Source organism: Stegostoma tigrinum, chromosome 2, assembly GCF_030684315.1.
Source record: "Stegostoma tigrinum isolate sSteTig4 chromosome 2, sSteTig4.hap1, whole genome shotgun sequence".
Taxonomy (NCBI): Eukaryota; Metazoa; Chordata; class Chondrichthyes; order Orectolobiformes; family Stegostomatidae; genus Stegostoma; species Stegostoma tigrinum.
The window spans coordinates 120,071,553-120,098,800 of NC_081355.1; the positions used below are offsets into that span (position 1 = coordinate 120,071,553).

Genomic DNA, 27,248 nt, shown 5'->3' on the forward strand with positions numbered 1-27,248 from the left:
GTGATCAATGAGCACTATTTATTGTATTCTATTGACATCGCAATCCGAAAATACTTCAAGTCTCTGAAGGTTTGGGGCAGCAAAAGCTGAACCAATGTCATGTATTTGAGGCATTTGTTGAAAGTTGTTACTGCATTTCACTTGGCAAACATTAAGATTGATAAGTCCCCAGGGCCAGACCGGATTTATCCTAGGTCGCTCAGGGAAGCGAGAAAGGAGGTTGCTAAGCCACTGGCGAAGATCTTTGCTTCCTCACTCTCCACAGGAGTTGTACTGGAAGATTGGAGGGAGGCAAATGTTGTTCCTCTTTTCAAGAAAGGGAATAGGGAAATCCCTGGAAATTATAGACCAGTCAGTCTTACATCTGTGGTCAGCAAGGTTTTGGAAATAATTCTGAGGGATAGGATTTATGACTATTTGGAAAAGCATAGCGTGATTAAAGGGAGTTGGCATGGCTTTGTGAGGGGCAGGTCATGCCTCACAAATCTTATTGAGTTCTTTGAGGAGGTCATGAGACAGGTTGAAGAGGGTCGAGCAGTGGATGTGGTGTACGTGGACTTCAGCAAGCCATTTGATAAGGTTCCCCATGGCAGGCTCATTCATAAAGTCAGGAGGTATGGGATACAGGGTGATTTGGCTGTCTGGATTCAGAATTGGTTGGCTGACAGGAGGCAGAGTGTGGTTGTAGATGGTAAGTATTGTGCCTGGAGGTCAGTGCTGAGTGGTGTCCTCTGCTCTTTGTAGTTTTATAAATGACTTGGATGAGGAGGTTGAGGGGTGGATTAGTATGTTTGCTGATGACACAAAGGTTGGAGGTGCCGTTGATAGTATCAAGGGCTATTGCAGGCTTCAGTGAGACATTGACAGTATGCAGAGCTGGGCTGAGGAATGGCAGATGGAGTTCAACCTGGATAAATGAGAGGTGATGCATTTTGGAAGGTTGAACTTAAATGCTGAACATAGGATTAAAGGCAGGATTCTTGGCAGTGTGGAGGAACAGTGGGATCTTGGTGTTCAAGTGCATAGCTCCCTCAAAGTTGCCACCCAGGTGGATAAGGTTGTTAAGAAAGCATCTGGTGTTTCAGCTTTCATTAACGGGGGATCGAGTTTAAGAGCCGGGAGGTTATGCTGCAGCTCTACAAAACCCTGGTGAGACCACACTTGGAATATTGTTTCCAGTTCTGGTCGCCCTATTATAGGAAAGATGTGGAGGCTTTGGAGAGAGGGTGCAAAGGAGGTTTCCCAGGATGCTGCCTGGACTGGAGGTCTTGTCTTATGAGGTGAGGTTGACTGTGCTTGGACCTTTCTCTCTGGAGAGAAGGAGGAAGAGAGGTGACCTGATCGAGGTGTACAAGGTAATGAGAGGCATGGATAGAGTCGATAGCCAGAGACTTTTCTCCAGGGCAGGATTGACTGCCACGAGTGGTCATAGTTCTAAGGTGTTAGGAGGAAGGTTTAGAGGAGACGTCAGAGGGAGGTTTTTCACCTAGGGAGTTGAGTGCATGGAATAGTTTACCAGTGGTCGTTGTGGAAGCGGAGTCATTAGTGACATTTAAGCGACTGCTGGACATGCACATGGACAGCAGTGAATTGAGGGGAATGTAAGTTAGGTTATTTTATTTTTGGATTAGGATTATTCCACGGCACAACATCGTGGGCCGAAGGGCCTGAACTGTGCTGTAGTTTTTCTATGTTCTATGTTCACTTTGCTCAGGTTCTTGCTCTCGTGCTCTCTCTTTTTATTGTTGTTTTATCACAGATGCCAGTCTTTAACCACCTCTAAATGATATCAAGAAACTGTTAAAGGCACTGGATGCTGCAAAGGCTGTAGGCCTGACAACATTCCCCAACAATGGTGCTGAAGACATGGGCTTGAGAACTAGCCATAGCCTTTAGCGACACTGTTCCAGTGCAGCTGTCATATTGTTATCTCCAGAATAGTGGGGAAATTGCTCACATGCGCTCTGTGCACAAAATGTAGGATAAATCCAACCTGGTCACCTACTGCCCCATTAATTTAGCCCTGATAATCACCAAAATGATGGAAGGGGTTATTGGCAGTATTACCAAGCTGCATTTGCAATGGAATATCCTTCTAACTGAAATCAAGGCAGTATTTGAACGAGTATGACATAATTGAACCCTAGCAAAACTGGAGTTGACGTGAATTGGGCGATAAATTTCTGTTGGTTGGAGTCAAACCTAGAACAAAACAAGATGTTTGTGGCTGTCAGAGGTCAATCATCTTGGTCTGAGAACGTCACTGGAGGAGTTGAGGAGTTACTCAGGCTTGACCTATTTTCTGCTTCATTCTTCCATCATAAGGTCAGAGTTGGGGATGTTCACTGTGTAACGTTCGGTACCATTTGCAACACCAGATACCGCAACAGTCCATGTCCAAATGCAGCAAGATGTGGGTAACATCCATGCATGGACTGGCAGGTGATCAGTAACATTTGTGGCATGCAAGTACCAGATGATGATCGTCACCAAAAAGAGAAAATCTAAAGAATGCACCTTAATATTCAGTAGTATTGCCATTACTGAATACTCTACAATTTTGCATCCTGGAGATTTACCATTGACCAGAAACTGAACTGGACCAGCCATACTATTTATTAATATTAGATTAGGTCAGAGATCATGGATTTTGTGGTGCACAACTGACCACCTGTATCCTCAACATATGTCCATCATCAAAGCACAAGTCAAGAGTGTGATTGAATATTCCCCACATGGTTGCATGAGTACAGCTCCAACAACAGTTAGAATGTTGACACTGTCTAGGATAAAGCAGCCTGCTTGTTTGGCACCCCATATACATCACCTTTTTAACATCCTTTCACCAACATACAGTGACAGCGGTGTGTACAAGATGCATTGCAGTATCTCAACAAGGATACTTAGACAGCACCTTCAAAATCAGTAACCTCTATCAGTTAAAGAACACGAATAGCAGATGCATGGGAACGCCACCATCTGCAAATTCCCTTCCAAAATGTCCTCCATCCTGCCTTGAAAATATATTACAGTTCCTTCACTGTCACTGTGTCAAAATCCTGGAACTCCTTTCTTAAAAGCTGTGTACATATCTTAACTCCAAAGACAGCAGTGGTTTAAGAAGGCAGCTCACTCATCATAGTCCAAGGGTAGTTGGAAATGGGCATTAAATACTGGCTTAGTGAGCATTGCCCACAACCCATGAGTGAATAAAGTGCTATTGTAAAGAAATAAACTTGCAATTATTTTTGATTCAAGATATGCTTTGACATTCATGATTATTTGAGTAGTAACAATAGCAGTAGCATAATCTTTGAAAACCTCATAACATTGTAATATTTTGCATCTTGTTCTTGATTCTGAGGATGGGGGCATGGATTTGGTAAAATTTATTTTAGAATTCTTTGACATTCCCACAACTATACAAGGTTGATTTTTAGATGTATAAAAAGTTCACTTTTATTGAAGTTATAGCAAGCGGTACAATGGAATTTTTACTTTTGACAATCAAAATTTATAACACCAGCTTGAAGCGGTGATTTTTAGTTTTAAAATAAATTCTGGAGAGTTCACGTCAAAGAAATAATTGCAACTTGCTTAAATTTTTAAGTTTATTAAAAGGTATGAAAACTGTTCACATTGGACTAGTAGAAATAATGGTGTTTTACACATGGATGAAAATTGAAATGATGTCTCCTTGAAGTGTTAAATTGAGTCATGACAAAATGAATCAAATAGTTTGTCATGGAGAAAGAAAAGAGCATCAGCTCTCAAGCTGCAGGAATATGAAGTGAACAAAAGTGAAAGTGAGAAAACATAATCATGCCTTGTTGGCAATTTATCTTCATTTAGTAGTCAAAGGAGGGGGTCTCTATTATTGCTGCGCTTAAAGTTTTAGTCAGGCAGTACAGTGGCTCAGTGATTAGTACTGCTGCCTCACAGCACCAGGGACAGGTTCAATTCCACGCTCAGGTGACTGCCTGTGTGAAGTTTGCACATTCTTCCCATCTCTGCATGGTTTCCTTCCACAGTCCAAAGACATGCAGGTTGGTTGGATTGGCTGTGCTAAATTGCCTGTGTTCTGGGATGTGTAGCTTGGGTGGGTTATAGGAGATGGATCTGGGTGGGATGCTGTGAGGGTCAGTGTGGACTTGTTGGGCCAAAGGGCCTGTTTGCACACTGTAGGGATTCTGTGAATGTTAATCTAATTAGTAGATTAAGACAACTGAGACATAATAAATAATGAGACATAATAATGTAGAGAAATCCAAAATGCATTACTGTATAACTACTTTCAATTCAAGTCTGCCATTACAGGTCTAGAATGCACTTAAACTGAGATTTTGTGATTAGTCCTGCATGGTTGCAGTTATTTTAACATATTTATCCAATTCATATGGACAGGGTACTCTATGACAACTAATTACTAATAGCAATTAATATGATCTGTCTTCCAGTTAAAACTTTGGGTAGATTAATCCATCGAAATTTCTGAAGCATACTCTTTGGCTTCCTTTATTAATGAAATGGAACTCTCAGGGTTTTATATGTTGACTGTTAAATTTGATTAAGTTGTTTTACAGTTGCATTTCAGATACAACATATGTTGAAGAATTATAAATAGAAGCACAAAAAGAAAAATAATACAGATACTGAAATCTGAAATAAAACACAATGCTGGAAATATTTGGCTTTGGAGAGTGCCTAAGGAGAGGAAAAGAAAGCAAATGTTTCTGGTCTTGAAAGGTCAGAGACCTCTCAGTCTTGGTGGGGAGCTAAACTGAGTTTTTTTAAATTCATTCATGGGATGAGGGTGTCACTGGCTAGGCAGCATTTATTGCCCAGAGTGGGGTTCAGAGTCAGCCACATTGCTGTGGGTCTGGAATCACATGTAGGCCAGGCCAGGAAAGGATGGCAGTTTCGTTCCTTAAAGAACATTAGTGAACCAGAGGGGTTTTTCCCAACAATTGACAATGGATTCATGGCCATCATTAGACTGCAAATTCCAAATATTTACTGACTTCAAATTCCACCATCTGCCATGGTGGGATTTGAACCCAGTTCCCCAGAACATTACCTGGGTCTCTGGATTAACAATACAGTGATAATGCCACTAGGCCATTGCCTCCCCTTGTATACTTGTAATATTTCTATCTATAAAGATAACAACATCTACTGCAGTTAATTATGCTTAGCTATTTTCCTGTGTGCAACATTTATGATTGTTATACAGGTTAAGCACAATAACATTAATACCATTTACAGTAGTATTAACACCTACATTGCATTGTACATTTGTAAATTGAGATACTAAATTTTTCAATACAAGTTGATTAACATATCCATTAGAGTTAATCCATGTTCACAATAGTGAAACTGAGGAATTGCTGTGTATCTGTTAGTTCTACCCTTTAAGTGGCTCTTGCCACTTAATTCCTTACTCACTTTCTCCTGCGCCTTCAGAGCAAGGAAATAAGAGTTTTTATTATGTAGGAAATTATAGGGTGAATCTATCAATCCATTCGGTGGTACATTTCTAAAACCATCCTTTTAAATCTCACTTAAACTATCTTCAACAAGAAATGAATTTTAGAATACAAACATTATATGTTGTAAAGACTTCTTCTCCTAACCATGGAGTAAAATACTTTATGGTGTTAGCATATTTACTGATATAATTAATATTTTTGCTACCACTTTGGGATGTATGATCTTCTATTCTTTTTTTGTTAGAAATAAATTGCTGTGATAAATATTATAGCTATCAGTTTTATAGAAGCTTCATGACTGTTGTACAACAAATGCTATCAATAATGCACAGGCCTCCTCCATTATCACAATTTGTTTTGCATCCAGTTCCACAAATGCTAGTGGCCTTTAAATATCCACCAAAGCTGTCCTATCTCTGAAGACAAGACTAATCATGGGAACAGGTTGTTCATCAGGGTGCATCATAATGATGGCCTGGGAGGTGGAGTTGGCCCAAAATGGAATCTAAACATTCTCTGCAGCAAAAAGATATTTTCAAGTGGTCTGTCTTTTTTTATTTTTGGAACCAAAGCAGAGCGGTGGAGAAAAGTGGAAAATACTTGGTACAAAAGCATTACCTTTGCTCCTTATTAAAATTGGTGGATTTTTGATAACTTGATTTCAGTTTGAAATCACTAGAAACGTGATATGCTAACGTGAAACTTGTGACTGAAGAAGCTCAATCATAATGCATAGCTAAATCATAAAGATATTATCACATACTGAAATAATGTTCTATTGTCATAATCTAAGATTTTCCAGAACAATGGGGAATGAAAAGATGAAAATTCTGTTCTATGCATTTCATAGAACCTCTGCCTGTCCCTTTTAAGTATATTGAAATAAAGGGCTCCCAATGTAGAAACATTACAACTGTGAAGTGTCATTTTATGGCCTATCTTCTGTCATTTCTAGAGTGTGCTGCTGTTAATGGCAGACCTAAATACTTTGCCAAGATCTGGTTAATATTATCCAGTGAAACTGGACGTATTCTACTACACAGATGTTTGAATAAATCTTCCTTCAAGTGGTATTGAGCTGATGCTATGTCACTGCTTAAAGTTTACAATAATGGAAGGCTTCTGCAGAATTTGAGTGAGATTTATTGTACGTAATTACCAGTTCTTTTGCACCTTAGGCAGTCACAGCAGACAACAGGTGCTATTACAACCCAGTAGAATTCAACATCTTCGTCTGTATATTTTGAATATTATGTATAAAATCCATGAACACATCCTGTCATGGCCAGAGGACATCAAGAGAAATCCCAAAGAAAACAAAATGTGATGCAGGATGAACACAGCAGACCAAGCAGCATCTCAGGAGCACAAAAGCTGACGTTTTGGGCCTAGACCCTTCATCAGAGAGGGGGATGGGGAGAGGGAACTGGAATAAATAGGGAGAGAGGGGGAGGCGGACCGAAGATGGAGAGAAAAGAAGATAGGTGGAGAGGAGAGTATGTGAGCAGGTTGGGAGGGGATAGGTCAGTCCAGGGAAGACGGACAGGTCAAGGAGGCAGGATGAGGTGGTAGATAGGAAATGGAGGTGCGGCTTGAGGTGGGAGGAAGGGATGGGTGAGAGGAAGAACAGGTTAGGGAAGCGGAGGCAGGCTGGGCTGGTTTTGGGATGCGTTGGGGGGAGGGGACGAGCTGGGCTGGTTTTGTGATTTAAAACTGGCTGAGCTTAATCAAATGGTCATGTCTCCAGAAGTTTCTGAAGCCCCCTGGATTGCATAAATATTCATAAGACCATTTGATAAAGGAGTAGAGTTAGGCCATTTGGCTCATCGAGGCTTCTCTGCCATTTGATCCCGGTGAAATAACTTTACAAAGGCCGGTACCCCATCGGTAAATAGAACATAGAACAGAGAACATAGAAAAGTACAGCGCAGTACAGGCCCTTCGGGCCATGATGTTTTGCTGTGGAATAATCCTAATCCAAAAATAAAATAACCTAACCTACATTCCCCTCAATTCACTGCAGTCCATGTCCATGTCCAGCAGTGGCTTAAATGTCACTAATGACTCCACTTCCACGACGACCACTGGCAAACTATTCCATGTGCTTGCAACTCTCTGGGTGAACAACCTCCCTCTGACGTCTCCTCTATACCTTCCTCCTAACACCTTAAAACTATGACCCCTCGTGGCAGTCAATCCTACCCTGGGGAAAAGTCTCTGGCTATCAACGCTATGCCTCTCATTATCTTGTACACCTTGATCAGGTCACCTCTCTTCCTCCTTCTCTCCAGAGGGAAAAGTCCAAGCTCAGTCAACCGCTTCTCATAAGACAAGCCCTCCAGTCCAGGCAGCATCCTGGTAAATCTCCTTTGCACCCTCTCTCCAATGCCTCCACGTCTTTCCTATAATAGGGCGACTAGAACTAGACACACTATTCCAAGTGTGGTCTCACTTGGGTTTTGTAGAGCTGCAGCATAACCTTGCGACTCTGAAACTCGATCCCCCTGTTAATGAAAGCCAAAACACCATATGCTTTCTTAACAGCCTTATGCACTTGGGTGACAACTTTGAAGGAGCTATGCACTTGAACACCAAGATCCCAATGTTCCTCCACACTGCCGAGAATCCTGCCTTTTAATCCTATATTCAGCATTTAAGTTCAACCTTCCAAAATGCATCACCTCACGTTTATCCAGGTTGAACTCCATCTGCCATTTCTCAGCCCAGCTCTGCATACTGTCAATGTCTCACTGAAGCCTGCAATAGCCCTTGATACTATCAACGGCACCTCCAACCTTTGTGTCATCAGCAAACATATTAATCCTCCCCTCAACCTCCTCATCCAAGTCATTTATAAAAACTACAAAGAGCAGAGGCCCAAGAACAGAGCCCTGCGGGACACCACTCAGCACTGACCTCCAGGCAGAATACTTACCATCTACAGCCACTCTCCGCCTCCTGTCAGCCAACCAATTCTGAATCCAGACAGCCACATCACTCTCTAGCCCATACCTCCTGACTTTATGAATGAGCCTGCCATGGGGAACCTTATCAAATGCCTTGCTCAAGTCCATGTACACCACATCCACTGCTCGACCCTCGTCAACCTGTCTCGTGACCTCCTCAAAGAACTCAATAAGATTTGTGAGGCATGACCTGCCCCCCTCAAAAAGCCATGCTGACTCCCTTTAATCACGCTATGCTTTTCCAAATAGTCATAAATCCTATCCCTCAGAATTATTTCCAAAACCTTGCTGACCACAGATGTAAGACTGACTGGTCTGTAATTTCCAGGGATTTCCCTATTCCCTTGCTTGAAAAGAGGAACAACATTTGCCTCCCTCCAATCTTCCGGTACGACTCCCGTGGGGAGTGAGGAAGCAAAGATCTTCGCCAGTGGCTTAGCAACCTCCTTTCCCGCTTCCTGGAGCAACCTAGGATAAATCTGGTCTGGCCCTGGGGACTTATCAATCTTAAGTGTTCGCTAAAATTTCCAGCACATCAACTTCCTCAATCTCAATCTGTTCAAGCCTGTTTTCCTGCTCTCATTCACAACAAGGTCCCTTTCCTTAGTGAAAACCGAAGCAAAAAACTCATTTAGGGCTTCCCCTATCAGCTCAGACTCCACGCACAAGTTCCCTACGCTATCCCTGATCGGCCTTACCTTCTCCCTGATCATTCTCTTATTCCTCACGTATGAGTAAAACGCAGTTGGGCTCTCCCTAATCCTTCGTGCCAAGCCTTTTTCATGCCCCCTCCTGGCCCTCCTCAGTCCACTTTTGAGCTCTTTCCGAGCAAACCTGTAATCCGCTAAAGCTGTGCTAGACCCTTGCTGCCTCACCTTACGTAAGCTGCCTTTTTCGTTTTGACGAGAAGCACCTCTGTTCCTGTCATCCAAGGCTCCTTAATCTTACCCCTTCTTACCTGTCTCAGAGGAACAAATTTATGCATCACTCGCAACAACTGCTCCTTAAACAGTCTCAACATGTCTGTTGTGCCCTTTCTGTGGAACAATTGCTCCCAATCTGTACTTCCCAACTCCTGCCTGATAGCGTCATAGTTTCCTTTTCCCCAGTTAAATATCTTCCCCTGGTAACTGCTTCTTTCCCTTTCCATGGCTATTGTAAACGTGAGGCTGTTGTGGCCACTGTCGCGCAAGTGTTCTCCCACCGCGACATCTGACGCCTGTCCTGGCTCATTGCTGAGCCCCAAATCCAAAATGGCCTCTCCCCTCGTCGGCCTGTCCACATACTGAGTAAAGAAACCCTCCTGAATACACCTGACAAAAGCGGCTCCATCCAAGCCATCTGCACTAAGGAGGTTCCAATCAATATTGGGAAAATTGAAGTCACCCGTAACAACAACAACCCTGCTATGTTTGCACTTTTCAACAATCTGCTGTTCCTAACTTCCACTAAGTGACCCTTTATTTACACATGGGAAGTCTTTGACACTGATCCATCTGAGTGTCAGGGGTTCTGACACTCCTGTTTTATGCTTTCAGCCATGGCTCCCTGATTTGTGTTTATTAATCTGGCCTAATCAGGGAACTCATATTCTATGATGTCCACCTGGCCAACCTCATAACAGTCACTACCAATGGCTGATGTGTTTTTCAATCCCATTCTCTTGCCTTCTCCCTGTAACCCTCAATCATGTTAGACAAAGGGGCTGGCGATGAGCTTTGCAGCCAGCTCTGAACAGTGGAAAATATCAAAATTCATTGTGCTAAAATGAATGCTGATGTTCACGGTTTTCTCCATGTTGTAATGGAAAATCTAATGGGGGAGGTAAAGCCACACTGTTAGCTTAATGACCTGCCAATTCGTCTACAAGATGTACGTTACATGCTTGTCTTTGTCTCATCACTGAAATCTGATATAATTCAATTGCCTAAGCACATAATTCTGGATTTCTACGTCAGTTGCTGTTTGACCTCCAGAGGGAGAGCAGGAGCTGCGTTGGCAGCCTGCACCAGATCCTACAGCTGTCTCCAAGCTGCTGGCTGGAAAGAAGCCTATACTTTTCCTGTAAGAAAGAAAATGACTTGGCCCAGTTCAACAAGTAATCTATTGAACACTGACCTCTGGGAAGTTACAACTAATTGAGGAAGTTATTTTTGGACACTGGCCTCAGAAGTTTCAACTTCATTGAACTAATTTTTAATACCTCTGTATTTACCAACCGATGTAACTTGGAGCCTGTCTCCACTCCTGTTCACTCATCCTGTAATTTCTGGAGGGCTCGTGCATGTGAATGGAGTAGCAAAGCACGTCTGTGTTTTCAACCTATAATTAATAAATACTGTGTTTCTTTTCATTATAAAGGATTTTGCTGTGGATATATTTCAAAATTAGAATCTAAAATCTGGAAGCCGTGGTTTCAGCCTAACTCGATAGTGGGGATGGAAGTGAAAAGGAAAGGACTAGATCTGACAATATGCCCATTTTCCCATGTCAATATTATCATAAATTAAGTTTGCCCCATTCTTCTGTTTTAATCTGTGATAATCTGTTGATGATTTAGATATTGCATGGTATTTGCAACATAGAAATAAGCTATCACTCAACAACCCGCCTACTCATATTCATTCAATCCCATAAAGATATCCTTTTCTCCCTTGTGATTTTATTTAACTTTCCTGGAAGTGTGACTAGGCTGATCACTTCAATTACTCATTGTAATAAAAGCAAATTATGTTTAACTGACTTGCTGGAGTTTCTTCAGGTAGTAATTAAAGTACTGTGCAACAGACTTTTATAAGCAAAGTTATAATCCATGAAATAAAAGGGACTGTAGTGACCTGGATCCAAAAAGCAATTCTAGTATCTAGCAATGTGAAAATTTGTCTAGGCATGTTCTGCACACAAAAAGCAAAACAAACCCAATCCTGCCAATTATCACTATCACTGTATTCTTGATCATCAACAGTGTAATGGAAAGGGTTGTTGTTGATCCTATCAAGCCATATTTACAAAGGAATAACCTGTTCACTGATCTGAAGATATGATTATTGGACTCGGGAAGTTAGCTCTGTTGCTCTTTCCCCAGATGCTCCTCAATCAGCTGAGTTTCTTCAGCACTTTTGTTTTATCTACTGCTGACTGAAGTTCAATTTGGGTTCAATCAGTGCTGCTCAATTCCTGATCTTATTGCAAGTTTGATCCAAACATGGACAAAAGATCTCAAGTGCAGAATTATAGTGAGTGTGACTGTACTCGACATCAGTTCAGCATTTCAGAGTGTAGCATCAAGGAGCCCTAGCCAAATAGAAATCATTTAGAATTATGGGACTCGGCTGTGAACCCAACTGCTGGTTGGAGTCTCACTGAGCATGAAGAAAGAACATTGTGCTTGTTGGATGTCAACAGTCTCCATGCAGAGACATCACTGCAGGCGTTCCTCAGGGTGGTGTCCTAGGCCCAAACACTTTCTCCATTTTTCTATTTTTAAATTCATTCACAGGATGTGGGCATTGCTGGCCAGGCTAACACATATATTGCTCATCACTTATCCTAGAATATGGTGGTGAGCTGCTGCTTTGAATTGCTATTGTCCTTTTTGAGTTGGCAACCTCAGAATGCTGGCGGGGAGGGAGTTTCAGGAATTTGACTCAGTAACACTAAAGGAATAATGTATTTTCAAATCCGGACAGTGAGTGGCTTAGAGAGGAATATTCAATTGTTTCATCAATGACCTTCCTTCCATGTTCAGGTTGGAAGTTGGGATGTCGACTGATGATTCAATAATGTTCATCCCCTTTTACAATTCCTTATGCAAATGTAGCAAGATGTCGACAACAAATAGACTTAGTTTTATAAGTGGAAATTCAGGCCATACTAGTGTAAGGCAATGACTATTTCCACCAAGATAGAAACCAAATTTTTTTTTGTCCCCCTTTTTCTTCAATGGCATTATCAGTATTGACTACCCTTAGGATGAGTGGAATGCTGCAGGGTTTGTACTGGGCCCTCAACCTTTACAATTTACATCAATGAATTCAAATGAAGGCATAGTAGACATAAGGAAGTGGTAGACAGATATAGATAGGTTAAGTGAGTGAACAGAAAGGGGGCAAAAAGCTGGCCAATGCATTTTAATTTAGGAAAATGTGATATTTTTCACTTTGACAGGAAGAATAAAAGTATAGAATACAATGTAAACAGAACAATACAAAAATCTAGGGTACAGAGAGATCCAGGTGTTCTCGTTCTTGAATCACAAAATGTTAGTCTGACGGTACAGCACGCAATCAAGAAGGCCACTGGGATGTTATATTTTATTACGAGAGGAATTGAACACCTGTGATATAGAAAGGGGTTGAGGCCAAAGCATTAAATGTTTTCAAGAAGAAGCTAAACATGGTTCTTAGGGCTAAAGCAATCCAAGGGTTTGGGGAGAAAACTGGACCAGAGGATTGAGCTGGGTGATCAGCCATGCCCGTTGAATGGTAGGACAAGCTTGAAGGGTCAAATGGCCGACTCCTGTTCCTATGTTTCTATAGCTGAAGCATTACTTTGTTTTACTTTCTTAGAGGCCATTGGTGAGACTGCGTCTTGGAGACGGTGTAGTTTTGGTCTCCTTTACTAAAGGAAGGGCACAAATGCTTTGGCGGTTCAGAGGAGATTTACTATATTTGTACCTGGAATGAGTGGCTTGTCTTATGAGGACATGGTGGGCTTGTTTCCACTGGAATTAAAAGGGTGAGGGGTGGCTTGTTTTAAAGTGCATAACATCTAGAATGATTTTGGACAAGACGGACATGGAACGAATATTTCCTTGTGGGGTTAGTCCAGAAATATAGGGTACTATTTTAAAATTAGGGGCCACCCTTTTAGGACGGAAGAAGGAATTTTCTTTCAGGGTTGACAGACTTTAGAACTCTCTCTACCTCAGAAGGCAGTCAATGTGGGGTCGTTGAATTTTTTTAAAAAAATGTAAGTAGTTGAATTATTGTTAAGAAAGGAATTTGAAAATGATTGGACTAGATGAGAATGTGGGATTCTAAATATACAAATCAACCATAATCTTCTCAAATGGTGGAGCAGGCTTAAGGGGTTAAATGGTCTATGTGTTGTATGTTTGTATTATCATCCTGGGTGTTACCATTAACCAGAAAAAAAAACTGGACCGGCCATACAGGTCACAAAAACAGAAATTGCTGGAGAAACTCAGCAGGTCTGGCAGTAACTGTGGAGAGTAGACATTTTAGATCCAGTGACCCTTCTTCAGAACTGCCATATACATACTATGGTTACAAGTGTAGATCAAAGGCTTGGAATTCTGCAGCATGTAACTCACTTTTATGTCTCCCCAGCACCTGAACCTCTAAGATGCAAAAATCCAGTGTGTGATCAAAACTTTCCAGTGGCCTGGATGGGTGCAGTTCCAACAACACCATTTAGGAGAAAGAAACCCTCTTGGCACACCATTTACCACATGCAACATTCACTCCTCTTCCTACCGATGCATCGTGGAAGCAATATGTGCTCTCTGTAGTAACTCACCAAGCTTTATGTAGAAATCTAGAAAATAGGAATAGGAGCAGGTCATTTGGCCTTTCGGGCCTACGCTGCCATTCACCATAATATGTGGCTGATCATCCAACTCAGTAGCCTGATCCTGCTTTTCCCCATATCCTTTGATCCCTTTGGCCCCAAGTGCTAAACCAAAGGAGATCAAACCCTACAGAAACAACATTCCACATGTGATCCCACTAAAGCTATGTATAATCACAGCAAGACATCATTGTTCCTGTACTTGAAACCTCTCATTATGAATGCCAAGTTGCATTTGCCTTCTTTAATGCCTGCATGCTTTAGCGACTGTGCGTGATGACACCTAGGTTTCATTATACATTTCGCAGCCCCCCCAAACCCCCTCTCAATTTATAGCCATTCAGATAATAATCTGTCTCCCTGTTTCTGCTACCATCATGGATAACCTCACATTTTCCACATTATTCTGCATCTGGCACGCATTTGCACATTAATCCAGCTTGGTCAAATCACACTGAATCATCTCAGCATTTCCTGCAAGTTCATCCTCCCACTCAGCTTTGGCTCATCTGCAAATTTGGAAATATTACATTTCATGCCCTCATTTTAAACCATTAATACATATTATGAATCAGTTGCCTCCCAGCACTGAAATCAGCAATACCCCACTAATCATGCTCTGCCTTTTAGAAAAATTAATTGATTCATTGTCACATGTACTGAAATAGAGTGAAAAGCTTTGTTTATGAGCGGTCCAGACAGATCACAGCAAACAAAGGATGTAGAGATCAAAAATTCTGAGAGGCATACAGGTTGCATTGCAGGTTACATTATTTGACGCTAGAGTCCAATCAACAGTTTGATAATGACCGGAAAGAAGCTGTTCCTGAACCTGTTTGTCCATGAGTTCAGGTTGTTTTATTATTTATTTATTATTTCCCTCCTAAGCCTTCCATCTGCCTGATAGAAGAGGTTGTGGGTGATCATTATCAGGGTGCAATGGGTCTTTGATGATTTTGGCCACCTGTCCATAGCAGTGAGCCATGTAGCGTCCATGGATAGAAGATTGGCTTCCACGAAAGACCTGTTTTTTTACATTCTTTAATCCCATCAATTTTCCCTATCACAATTTCCCTATTAATACTAATTTCTGTCAGTTCCTCACTGTAGACCTTGCATTCCCCAACATTTTTGGGATGTTATTTGCATCGTCCTTTGTGAAAACTGAACCAAAAAATGTGTTTAATTGGCCTGCCATCTCCTTGTTCCCCAATATAGTTTCTCTTGTTTTTGACTAGAAAGGAAGCTACATTTGTTTTACATTTTTTACTCTTTTCATGTATAAATGGATTGTAAAAGCTTCTTGAGGTGCACTTCCGCTGTTCCAGAGTCTGAGCAGATGTGTTGGTGGTCACTTCTATTTCTACAGCCACTTCCTTGAATGTTCTGTTTTATAAATTGAGGGCTTGGAGATTTAACAGCCTTCAATCCCATCAATTCCCTGAACACCATTTCCGAACTAATTTCCTTTGGTACCTCCCTCTCATTAAACCTGCCTTGAACCACATTTTGGCTATGTTATTTGTGTCCTTCTTTGTGAACATGGAACTAAATAATGTATTTAATTGATCAGCCATTCCTTTGTTCCCCATTATAAATTCACCTGTTTTTGACTGTAAGGGACCTATCATTTTCTCCTCTCTCACACACATTTTGCAGCTTTTACAGTCTGTTTGTATGTTCCCTGTGAGCTTATTCTCATATTCTATTTTCCCTTCCTTAATGATCCCTTTGAATTCTAAACGGTTCCCTCAGGTCTGTTTTCTTTTGGCTACTTTCTATGCCTCTTCCTTGGATCCAAAAACATTTATTATTTCCCTCCTAAGCCTTCGACAGCACCTTCTAAATTTGTGACTACTACCGAGAGGGACATTGGTAACAGATACATGGGAACAGCACCACGTGAGAAGTCTATTCTAAGCCACCCACCAGCCTGAGTTGGAACCGGTTCACAACTCTGAATTCCCTCCCTAACAGCATGGAAGACAGCTCATCACCACCTCCTCCTCCAGGGCAATTAGGAATGGGCAATAAATAATAACTCAGCCAGCTGCACCCTCATCCCATGACTGAACGGTGGTTATTGATGATTTTTTTTTTGAACTAGAAAGTGGCTTATAGTAGTATTCCCCAGAACTTGATGTTGGGAGCCCTGCTCTTTGGGACAGCAGTGAATTGAGGGGAATGTAGGTTATTTTATTTTTGGATTAGGATTAATCCACGGCACAACATCGTGGGCCGAAGAGCCTGTACTGTGCTGTACTTTTCTATGTTCTCTGTTCTATGTGTAAGTGGCCTAGTCCTTGGTGTATAGCGTGCAGTTTCAAACATGTGTAAATGCACAAAACTTGGAAACATTGTGAATTGAGGAGGATATTGTGGAACTCCCAAAGGATATAGGTCAGTAGAAAGGCAGGCAAGTGTCAGATATAAGTTGATGCAGAATATGGAACAACAATATGAAATACAATATACCATTTGGAAAGGGGGTGCAGAAGCAGAGGGACCTGATGTATATGCACATAAGCAATTGATGTTGGCAAAACACGTTCGTAGAGCAATTATTAAAGCATCCCAGGCAGCATTAATGGGGTGATGTGCTTTCTTGCCAATTAGTCAGTGCCTTGACCAAACAGTGATTACCAGCTTGGTTATAAACTGTAAAAAAAACCTAATTAATACATTCTGTATAGCCATACCTCTGTCAATCAGATTCCACTTGCCAACTAATCAGCAATCTTCTTTCATATAGCATAAATGTTCTTTTCTGTTTACTGTGGTGTTTCTTGTGAGTTGTCCTGATAAATACAAGACAAAATAACTTTGACAAACCATGTCTTTTTACAACAATACTCCAGTTCTATGCTACTGAAAAAGTAAAAATACAGCAACATGTCAATCAGCTTGTAAAGAGGTGGTCTACTCTTGAATAGGTAAAAGCCATACCATAGAGATGGTCAGTGTCATGTGCAGGAAGGGTTTCAGCTGTAGCTACATAGAGGCCAGGTTTTTAATCATAAGCTATGGCTTGAGTAACTGTACCCTATCTGCAGGGATGGGATCTTAGTGGATAGTACATCCTGTGAGGTAATCACACCTCAGATGAAGAGCCCGTGGGCAGAAAGAGAACGGATAACTAGAGATGGGGTAAAAACACAAGGCAGATAATTCAGGGGTTACCTGGGTACACCTCCCTGTTTGACAAACTTTCCATCTTGTATAATGTTAAGGCGGTGGCCCTCATTGCATTCCCTGAAGAAATTAAGTCCACAATGCTACAAATGGCTAAGCTGTACGGGGATTGGAGAAAAATGTACTAGAAGCAGAATTGCAGTAGGGTATTCTATCATAAGGAGAACAGATTGACATTTCTGTGGAGGGATATGTGATGCCAGGATGGTATGTGGGTCCCTCACTAGCAAGGTTGAGAATGTCACTGAGCAGCTGCAGGATATTCTGAAGTGAAAGGGTAAAGGTCCATATTGCAACCAATGGCATAGGTAATAAGATGGATGAGGTCCTACAATAAAGTTTAGCAAGTGAGAAAATAAATTAAAAAGGGGACCTTAAAGGTGTTAATCTCAGGCTTACTCCCAGTGTCACATGCTGGTGAGATAAGTAATAGAATAAGAGTCTGGAGAGTTGGTGTAGAAGGAAGGGATTAAATTCCTGAGACATTTGTAACTGATTCTGGAACCTAAACAAGCTGAAAGAGTTGCATCCTAGCAGGACCGGAATCAATAACCTTGCAGGGGTATTCACAAGTACCAAGGAGGCAAAGTTTAAGCTAGAGTGGCAGGGAAATGGGTACTTGAGAGGGGGGAAAGATTGAGGGAAATGAGGATAGAAATGAAAGAAAAATGGAAGGCAGAGGAAACCAGGGCTAGCAGCAAATAGGGCCGTACTATATAAAGTGCAAAAATGTTAAAACAAATCATCTAAGAGTAATGTATCCAAACGCTTGGAGCGTTTAACGTAAGATGGAAGAATCGACAGCACAAATAGTTTTAAATGACAATGACATGATTGCGATCATGGAGACAAGTCTGCAGGATGACCAGGTCTGGGAACTGAATATTCAATGATATTTAATATTTAGGAAGGACAAGCAAGGAGATGAGGTAACATTGTGTTATTAAATGATAATTTCTCATTCTTGCATTGGTTTTATCTTGGCTCAAAAAATCTAAATGTAGAATTGGTCTTGGTGGAGCTAAGAAACCACAAGGGGTAGAAGGCATTCATCAATGATAATGGGAACTGCAGATGCTGGAGAATCCAAGATAATAAAGTGTGAAGCTGGATGAACACAGCAGGCCCAGCAGCATCTCAGGAGCACAATGAGATGCTGCTGGGCCTGCTGTGTTCATCCAGCCTCACATTTTATTATCTGGCATTCATCAGTGTTGCCTTTGGGCCTTCAAACAGGCGTTGTAAGGCAGAGGATAATATGAAACAGGAAATTAAGCTCTAAGTAACAACAGTGCGACAGTAATCCTGGCTGACTTCAGACTACAAATACAACAGACAAACCACAGTGGTAGACGAATTCTTGGAGTTTGTTCAAGATGGGATTTTTTTTCCCAGTATTAGTATTGTAATTTATGTTACATGTATTTATGAGAATACAGTAACGTGTTTAAGTCACCATAAGTAATTCAGCGCCATTTTAATTACGTAACTTTGTATGCATTGTTTCTGTATTATAATTTAAGACAAATTTCACCTTTTGTTCCAATCACGGCTTCTTGATTTCATATGTAGCTACGGGACATGCCGTACTCCACAACCATCACAGCTTTCCCCGAGGCCGCAACACCAAAGAGGGAAGTATGCTGCAGCAGCTCCTGCTACTGTTGACCAGACCCAGAACGCTGCCTCTGCCAAAGCTCATTGCCTCCAGTACTCTAGCTGCCGCCATAGCCAGGAGACTGTCCCAACTCTCGAGGACTGCGGACCATCCTCGATGTCCGAAGACCAACGGACCATTCACATTAATACCGAGGATCGTGAGATCATTCACTCCACTGCCAATGCAGACCGGCTGAAACAATTGCTCAAGCTGTGACTGTCGTGGCAATGAGGAATGGACTGGACCCGCTGCTCAACAGTTCGCCACAACCTATCTCCTCCACGGCAGCAGCAGAAAAATGAAAAAAAAATTTAATTCAAAAGTTAATTGAAGAAAAATAGAACAAAAGGATAGAATCGGTCATGCGAGAAGAAGCATCTAATGTAACATTCAAAAGACTACTATCTCAGTCATGAGTTAACAATTTATTGTACGTGAAGTCTTTTGGAAAAGTGGATGACCGGCACAAAGCTTCTTAGAAACACAATATATTAAGAATCAACATATGCTGTTGGAGTGTACTTGGGGTAGATTTTATGAACACAGTTCCGTTTCTAGGAGTCTGGGCTAATTTGTTAAGCAAGCATTTCCCCACAAGGCTGAGATTCATTTTGCACCGATTTCGGTGGACAGTTTTTAGAGGGATGTGTTTTGAGCGAAAGGGAGTGAAACAGTTTTAAGGTTTGGTTCATTATACGTGTGTCAAAATTCACTAAAGGTCTTCATCCTTTGCCAATGACACTCTACAACTGAATAAATCAAATCAACTTAACTAACATTTTTAAAAGGCATCTCATAGCAAGCATAAAATTATTGGAAGCAAAGACCAGTTTCAGTGTACTTTGAAATAATAAATCATCTGGCTCATAACTAAGTGGTTTTTTTTTAATAACGAAGTATCACCAAATCACTTCTCCACCAGACATTTATTGTTCCATTCTCTGCATTGGACTGTACCTCCCACCCATGAACCTAATCTGCAAATTTGTTGGCATGCCTCCTTTCTAATTTAGTATTTGCAAACTTTAGTATCATTCCTCTGTACTGATGTGTAATAATTGGGGTAAAGGATGAATAAAGCTGAAAACTACAAAAGTAGGGATTGGGTTGAAGAGATGCCAAAAGGTGCATGAGTGTCTAGGTGAAAATAATAGATTTATTTTACCCTACCAATGTATGGTGATGTCCCTTCTCAAATTCAACATTCCTCAGTACACATGAATTAACATTCATGCTACACAAGTGCTAGACACTAGCCATCCTCAACAAGAGAGAGTCTCACTATTGGCACTTAATGGAATTATTATCACTGAGTGCCCTGGACTTGCCATATAAATACAGTGGCTACAAGAGCAGGTCAGAGGCAAGGAGTCCTGCAGTGAGTAGTTCGCCTCCTGACTCCCTCAAGCCTGTCCACCAGGCACAAGTCAGGACTGTGTTGGAATACTCCTTACTTTCCTGGATGAGTGCAGCTCCAATAGCAGTTGAGTAACTTGGCAATATTTAGGAAAACTCTGGCATTTCATCCACAAGCATTCATTCCCTCCATCACTGTTCAGTAGCAATAGTGCATACCGTCTGCAGAAATTCACTAAGGTGCTTTCAACAGCATCTTCCAAACCCATGATCATTACAATCTGGGGGATAAGGGCAGCAGATATGTGGAAACGCTACCACCTGTAAGTTTCCCGCCAAGCCATTTCCTATCCTGGCTTGCAAAAATAACAATTGCTATTCAATTGCTATTGCTGATTCCAAATCCTGGAACTCCCTCCCCAATGACATTGTGGGTCTCTGAACACAAAATGGACAACAGCAGTGCAGGATGGCAGCTGTCATCACTTTGTCAGGGGCAACTAGGAATGGGTAATCAATGTTCTTCAGCCAACAATGCCCACATCCCATGAAAAATATTTTTTTAAAAAGTATATAGTAAGGTCATAGGAGAGTGAATACAAATTGGAAGCTATCAAAAGTGGCGTGATTAAAAACTGAAAGAACTCTGGATGCTGTAAATCAGGAACAAAAACAAGTTGCTTGAAAAGCTGAGCAGGTCTGTCAGCAGCTGTGAAGAAAAATCAGAGTTGACATTTCTGTTCTGGTGACCCTTCCTCAGCAGCATGATGTTAGAAATAGAAAAGCTATCACCGAGCCATGCAGAGATGAAGGAAACACATGAAGACAGACTGTAAAACATAAGCTTAGTCTTAAAAACTCATCGGAGAAAGTGAGGCCAGAATTTTGAGGGAAGAACAAATAATCTTCTGTTTTTTTAGATGTAGGTGATACTGACTGACAGTTAACCAAATGGCTTGCACTGTGGAGTCTTACCTATTTCTGACCTCTGACACCAGTTCTGCTACCTGTTGGCTTGACTTACTGTCACTCATTTAGTCATCAACAGGAAGTCGCTCCAATAATCTGTAATATAGGAGAACTAGCTCAGCAAATCATGGCATTGCAATCCCCTAGAAGTGCGTATTAATGTCTTATAGGCTCACAAATGGCTTTTCAAAGTGCTCCCTGTAAAAGGAAGTATAAAGTAAATTATCATAGCAATCCACATACAGGGAGATGATCAATAGTTAGAGGAAGAACAGACAAACAGAAGAAATTGAGGTATTTGATCTGTGGTTCACCTATTTGGGGATCTCGTGATTTGCTCATTCATGTCAAATATTTTATGTTCATCCATTTGAGATTGAGATGTCATGCATATACTCATTGTTTGATTGGGAACAAATATATTTAATAAGTACTTATCCTTGGGTGGTGGGCCTCATTACAGTTTGAGTTGAGAGTTTTTTACATGCCAAAAGCAAAATATATAGCCTTCCCAGATTTTACAAACTGCTTTTGCACTTTTTTTTTGCATGGGATGTTAGTGGCACTGGCAAAGTCAGCAATTATTGCCCATTCTAGTTATTCTTGAAATGAACAGCATGTTAATCCATTTCAGAAGGCATTTAAAAGTCAGTTACATTTCTGGTGTTCTGGAGTCACATATCAGTCTTACCAAGTTAAGGATTGAGGTTTGCCTACCTGAAAGGGCACCACTGAATCAGATGAGCTTTTATGTTAAAATAGCCATTAATAACTGTGAGGATGTTGATAGGGGATTCAGTAATAGTAACGCCATTGCATGTCAAGGGAAGATGGTTAGACTCCCTCTTGTTGGCAGTGCTCCTTACCAGACACTTGTGTGGCATGAATGTTTCTTGCCAATTGTCAATCCAGGCTTGGATATTGTTCCGGTCCTATTGCATTTGGATATAGACTGTTTCAGTAACTGAGAAGACACAGGTGGTGCTAAACATTGCGAGGTGATCGGCAAACATCTGCACATTTGACTTTATGATGGAGACAAGGTAAGCAAAGAAGCAGTAAAACATGTTTGGGACTAGGATACTACTCTGAGCAACTCCAGCATAGATTTCCTTGAGCTGTGATCTTCGACAAGCTCAACCACTTTCATTTGTGCTAGGTGCAATTCTAACCAATGAAGAACTTTCCCTTGAATGAGTATAGCGGTTGGGAGGTCATGTTGCGGCTGTACAGGACATTGGTTAGGCCACTTTGGAAGACTGTGTGCAATTCTAGTCTCCCTGCTATAGGAAGGATGGTGTGAAGCCTGAAAGGGTTCAGAAAAGATTTACAAGGATTTTGCCAGGGCTGGATGGTTTAAGCTATAGGGACAGGCTGAATAGGCTGGGGTTATTTTCCCTGGAGTGTCGAAGGCTGAGGCGTGACCTTACAAAGGTTGATGAAATGATGAGGGGCATGGATGTGGCAAATGGACAAGGTCTTTTCCCTGGGGTGGAGGAGTCAAAAACTAGAGGACATAGGTTGAAGGTGAGAGAGGAAAGATTTGAAAGGGACCTAAGGAGCAACTTGTTCATGCAGATGGCTGTACGTGTATGGAATGAGCTGCCAGAGGAAGTGATAGAGGCTGGTACAATTACAACATTTAAAAGGCATCTATGTGTGTAAATGAATAGTACGGGTTTGGAGGCATGTGGGCCAAATGCTGACAAATAGGACTAGGATATCTGGTTTAATCTAATCTAGGATATTTGGTCGGCATGGAGGAGCTGGACCAAAGGGTCTGTTTCCATGCTGTGCATCTCTGTGACTCTATGACTCTGATATAGGTGGGAATCTCAGAATCAGGTTTTGTTTGTGCATTTTAAATGACCCCTAAATCATTTGGACTCAGCAAAAATTGAGGCCTAGCAGTTAAGTCATTTTGCCATCTTATTAAATCATACAAAAGGTACCCACATTCTAGGTACCTGTCAGTTAAGATTTTGAGATCCATACATGAAACTCTGGATAACTTATGCTGATATCAGTTTTGATGCCAGCCAAATTGTAAAGAGGTACAACTTGTTCATAGTCGACTTGTTTAGCTTTCTTTTTGTGACTATATAGGTTAATAACAACTTTCAGGTACTTTGGTCTGTTTGGAAAATATTCATTCAGAATATCTTTCATTGTTGGAACTGTACTCATCCAGGCAAGTAGGTACTATTCAATCACATTCCTAACTAGTGCCTTGCAACTGATGGTGGACAGACTCTGGGAACTTAAGAGGTGAGTTACACATTGCAGTGTTCCTAGCCTCTGATTTGTTCTTGTAGCTATTGTATTTCTATGGTGAGTCCTGTTGAGCTTCTGAGTTGCGAGATGAATTACCAATCAACAGAACAAATTTCTGATGCTGCTGTATTTGGTCACTAAGAATGTTAGCTTCACAGTGACTTGCTGAATACGCCAGTTACATTTTCAATTTTTTTGAGGACCTAATGCTCTGCAAAGGAGCAATTTTTGATCTCCCACTCAATGTGATTAGTTGATGCTGCTGTGGTACTCGAGATTGATGCATTAAAAGACAGAATTCTATGTTCGGTAACACCACTGACCTAGAAGACTAAAACTTCTCTCAACTATCCCATAAGTCAAACATTAATCTGCATGGATGTTGACCTTGTTCACGACCGGCTGTTTTCCATCTCGAGTGACTGAGCAAGGTAGTTAATAGATACTAGAAAAATGAGATCTTTATTTCCTTCCCAAGCTCAAGCAAACACTTCACTTAGTTTTCCTTGTAAATTCAAAATTATGATGTGCCAATTGAGTGACTGTGCAGCATTTTAAAATTAAAAATACATTGTGACTTCTACACAACTTCTAGAATCAGGATCACAGCCAGAGGTGATGTTCTTTTTACAGAGGAAATGACTTCATTGTGTAGTCTATTTTCAGTATTCAAATAACCTTGAATTTTCCAATCTTCGCTGGAATTCTGTCAATTGATTTCCTTAGTTTAAATAGCAATTTTCTTCCCCATAGACATATTTAATTTACAAAGAACCTTGCTAACTTTCAGGATGTTTCTTGATCCAAAATTATATCAGCAGGCAACTTAAATTACCAATGCATTAGAACGGCAAGCTAAGCAGAAGTGAAACAAAAATTGGAGTCCACACTAGCTATCTGATAGTTCATCAAATTGAACTATACAGGAAGGTGAACTTAGTCTGAAGACTCTGCAGAAGCAGTACAAATGTAGTTTTGATCTGTGCGTGCTCCTTCTCCGGTTTTACCCTTTTAAAGACAAATTTGCATATGCATCAAATAAACTAGTCCTGATGAAGGGTCGTGACCCAGAATGACAACTTTCCTGCTCCTCTGATGCTGCCTGACTTGCTGTGTTCCTCCAGCTCTACACTGTATTGAAACAAACCAGAAATCTGTATACCAGAAAATGCTGGAACTACCTCTTCAAATCAGGCAGCATTTGTGGATACAGGAAACTATTTGATTTGAAATATTATTTATGTTTCTTTCTCGACAGATGCTGCTTGATCTGTGCAAAATTTCTAGGATTTTCTGTTTTTATTTAAGATTTACAGTATCCCCAATATTGCACTCTGAATCTAAATACCTAGCTTATTTTTTTCATTCATTCATTTGCCATCTACTGCCAATGCTATGTCAGTTTATTTTAATTAGGAAGTGAATGTATGTGCATTGTAATTAAAATTTTCCTCAAAAAAAAATCAAACTTGTGAAGCTTTTAAGTGGTTCCTGGTTTAGCTATAATATTCATGGCATGAAATTACAATGAAGCTGCAAATTTGCCTTCCTATGCATAATTTGCATCAAGTTGGTGCAGAAAGTCCTCTAAGCCTTAGCTACTGAGATATAAATTTCTTTACATGTATAGCCTTAACTATTGTTTTGAACTCAAAATGAACTCAAAAAGATAAATGTGATGTTCACATATATATGCACAAAAATAGTTTTCACTGTCACAGTTCACCAACCAAATAGCATGATCTGTAGCCCACTGAGGTTCATGCCCATTCAATTGAAATGCCTTAAAACATTACGTTTTTAATTCAGAGTTGTCACGGAATGTTATATATTGATTCCAATGTAGGTAAATGATTGCTGGCTAAATTATAGTTTGACTAAGTTCATGGGAGATGTAGAAATTAATAACATTCAAAGCAGAAGGCTGTAGCCAAAGAACAGAGATCGACTGTATCCATCATCTTCAATTGGTATTTGTATGCTGTGGGATAACAAATGTTTATAAATTGATGTAAAATTTAATTAAATTTACCAGCAATGATTTTTATTCAATGTTCAACTTTAAACTTTAAGTCTTCTTCCCCCAAATAGTGTCAAGATGTTTGCTCAATGGCATTTGAAAAATATGTCTGTTAAACTATTAAACAAGCTTGTGATTTGTGATGGATTTTGTTTGGAACTTACTGTCATGAGACAGTTTTGAATAGCATTTTCTTTGAATATTTTCTTTGAATATTCTTTTTTGTCACATGTACTCAAGTACAAAAGTACAGGAGTACAGTGAAAAGTTTTACAATGTTGCCTCTTACGATGCTTTCTTAGGTACAAATCTTTGATACAAAAGAGGAATGGGAAAGGAAAACTAGTTGCATCACTTTACAGTGTTTAAAGAATAAGTTAGAAGTAAGACATAGTTAAAGGATTGGCATTACAGTCAGATGTAAAAAAAATTTAAGTAAGCATTACACTGCAGTAGCTGAGCATAGGGGCTTTCGCACATGGTCTGACCACCCGCTCCAGGTTCCAGTTCAACAACTGTCCCTGCTCCCTCCAATCCACTGCACACGGCTCTCAACTACTCCAAGGTAAGTTTTCTTTAGAGATAGTAGTAACTGCAGATGCTGGAGAATCCGAGATAACAAGGTGTAGAGCTGGATGAACACAGCAGGCCAAGCAGCATCAGAGGAGCAGGAAGGTTGACGTTTCGGGCCTCGACCCTTCTTCAGAGAAAGGGTCTAGGCCCGAAACGTCAGCCTTTCTGCTCGTCTGGTTCTGCTTTGCCTGCTGTGTCAACCAGCTCTAAAACTTGTTATCTAAGTTTTCTTTAGAACTGCTTACCCTTGCTGGCCTCTGCCCAGGACTCGCTCCCTGCACCGGCATACGCCTGGGATTGCTGCTTCTGGCTGGCAGCTGCACCAGGACTGCTTCTCCCCTGCCAGACTCCGTCCAGGACTCACTCCTTGTGAGTCTTTGATTTTCAAATATGAAGTGGAATTGAAACTTGTTTTTAAAAAAACACAAAATACAGTGGTGGCTGAAATTCTGAATTGAAAACAAGATACTTGGGAAAAATCAATTCATGCGGCATCTCTGGAGAATAAGAGTTGTTTCAGGCCCTTTAGTGAATAGTGATGGAAGCAATTAATACTTCAAATCTGCCTTCATTGATGGTGCTTGATTACTTACTATTTTTCAAACTTAAAATTGACCTGAATTTCATTTTATTGGACTTTCTCTGTCCTCACCCCACCTATGAAGACCGTGTTGAAAGTCACTGAAGACCGTTTACTTCTTATTACACTAGATGGCGCTACACTTCCAATGGAAAGTTGTCACTCATTCTGCGAAGTACAAATTTCTGGTTGATCTGAAGTTATTCCACGTCTGCGCTTGAAAGCACCAAGGACTAAGTATGAGATCATTCTTATCATGCAGATCTATTTGTCTGTACATGAAATATTTAAGAGGAGAAGTCTACTCTTTGAAAATAAGATATATTTGTTTGAGTGAGTTTCTTTGCTGCCTCTTTCTCTGTGATCACTGAGGCATTTTGAGGTTGTGTTGGTCATTCTGTTCATATCTGTAGCGAAAACAAGTCTGAATTTATTCAGTAAAGCATGACCTTGTGGACATCAGTTTATGTACAAACCAAGAGGAATAAAATTGGAACTGAATTGTTTAAGCACAGCAGAATTCCATGAATTTTGAGCCATTTACTATTATAGGGCAAATCATAAATTGAAGGCCAAT

The 27,248-nt window shown here is 40.8% G+C and overlaps 1 protein-coding gene and 1 long non-coding RNA gene across 7 annotated transcripts in view; one reads left to right on the top strand and one right to left on the bottom strand.

The window, feature by feature from the left end:
• LOC125462748 (uncharacterized) overlaps nucleotides 1–19,061 on the bottom strand; it is an 82,343-nt gene extending 63,282 nt beyond the window's left edge. Inside the window, exons 1-2 of the long non-coding RNA XR_007249702.2 lie at nucleotides 18,774–19,061; nucleotides 16,747–16,845 (exon numbers count right to left, since the gene is read on the bottom strand). This is a non-coding gene — a long non-coding RNA (uncharacterized LOC125462748). The remainder of the gene's footprint in view (nucleotides 1–16,746; nucleotides 16,846–18,773) is intronic.
• LOC125462689 (sickle tail protein-like) overlaps nucleotides 1–27,248 on the top strand; it is a 614,365-nt gene that overhangs the window by 39,671 nt on the left and 547,446 nt on the right. The gene's annotated exons all lie outside the window — the stretch shown is intronic.